We start from the raw sequence: 1,649 nt of genomic DNA, 5'->3' as shown, positions 1-1,649 counted from the left end.
GAGAGGGGGGGGAGGGATGGAGGAGGTGGAGAAAGGAGAGGTGTGGAGGAAGAAAAAAATTCAGACTGGGAGCATCAGACACACGAGTGAATGTTATCGATTAGTTTCCCTGTTTGTTGAAAGGCCCCAAAATGAACACAGGTATGGATTAAATCCTTTCATGATCAGGGGGGGCTGTGGCTAATTGTTGCAACCATCCATCCGATTAACAATGCAGCAAAGAACATCAGCATTTATTTTTGCATTAGATGTAGAAGTGTTCCCTGCAAACACCATCACTTCACATGCCTTGTGTATACGAGATAATGAGGCAGGAGTTGAGAGGGTGAGAGGGTTGCGGGGGGGGGGGGTTAGAAGTACAGTCGAACCTGCTTTAACGGTCACCTGTATAAGACCATCGTGTGTAAAGAACGTTTCATCCCCGCCCATCACTGCCGCCCTTTTTGCGTTAAAAAAAACCACTTTACAATCCACTGTGTAAGACAATCATTTTTTTCCTCGACAATGGGAGGCCGTCTCAGAAAATTTCAACTTTCAACTAGATCTATATTTGGTCGCTTTTAAAGACAAGCCCATTTACAATTCTAAAGTGCATAAGAACATATTAATGTCCCCCCTTTGGGAATGGCCTAAAGTACGCTTTGTGCATTAGATGAGAGCTATAACCGTCGCTGTGCTGTCGGGAGCGCCCTGGAGAAGCTATCTGGACGATGCCTTGCCTACAACGAGGATCCAGCAACCAAGAAACTTTAGTTGTCTAAGTATCAGCATCTTCTACTTGGAAAACCCTGGCTTGTACAGTAGGGTTCTGATAGACCCAGATAGTACAGTTTATGATAGAGTGTTAAGGTTAGGGTTTGGGATAGTTTTAGGGTGGGGTTTAAGTTTATGGTCAGAGTTAGGCTTAGGTTTCAGTGTTTCCAATTCTGGATTTTTTAAAATATTATTATCATTGGTTCCCCAGACTTAGACTGACAAAATTTAGAACCAACATCGTTAATAGGCCTAAAGTATGATAACAAGCGTCGATTTTTGCCTTGTCTATTTTTGTTGATGGTCGAAGATCAAAGAACTAAGATCGAAGCAATATATAGCTCCCTGGCAATCGCGACGCTCTGTTTGGGTCCCGAGATTGTCAAAACAGAAACAGCTGACGTCATCCGAAACCCTTCACATCGCCGTCGACTGAATGAGTTTTTAAGGAAGGAGACAACAATTCTAGGCCATCGATCTGTACTCAGATACTCCAGCCTGTTTCGTTCTGTTAATAAAATAACATTCTTACTAGGGACGCCTTTGGAAATGCATTGTTTATTAACACCCTACAAGACACAAACCTTCTGGACTGGAAGGCTGTGTGTATTCAGAGTTTATGTCATGTCATCAAAATATTGGCCTTTTTGCACCGGGTCGGTGGCAGACAGATCGGCAAAGAGGACAACTGGACAAACAATTATGGTAAATATGGACAAAACATTATGCCACTAAGTGTTTACGTGGCATCAGGTTGCGCCCCTTATTTTCATGCACGCACGCACGCGCTCATGCATTCACACACACACACAAACACACTCACACACAAACACATACACACACACACTCACACACACGCACACACGCACACACGCACACACGCACACACACACACA

General features: G+C 43.8%; 1 protein-coding gene across 1 annotated transcript in view; it reads right to left on the bottom strand.

Moving 5' to 3' along the window:
- Window positions 1–1,649, bottom strand: part of LOC101849833 (glutamate receptor ionotropic, delta-2) — a gene marked incomplete in the record, with an annotated part of 36,521 nt that overhangs the window by 17,332 nt on the left and 17,540 nt on the right.

Source organism: Aplysia californica, unplaced genomic scaffold (assembly GCF_000002075.1).
Source record: "Aplysia californica isolate F4 #8 unplaced genomic scaffold, AplCal3.0 scaffold00096, whole genome shotgun sequence".
NCBI classification, from domain to species: Eukaryota; Metazoa; Mollusca; class Gastropoda; order Aplysiida; family Aplysiidae; genus Aplysia; species Aplysia californica.
Note: the sequence above shows the minus strand (reverse complement) of the source record. Positions and strands in the feature narration are given on the sequence as shown.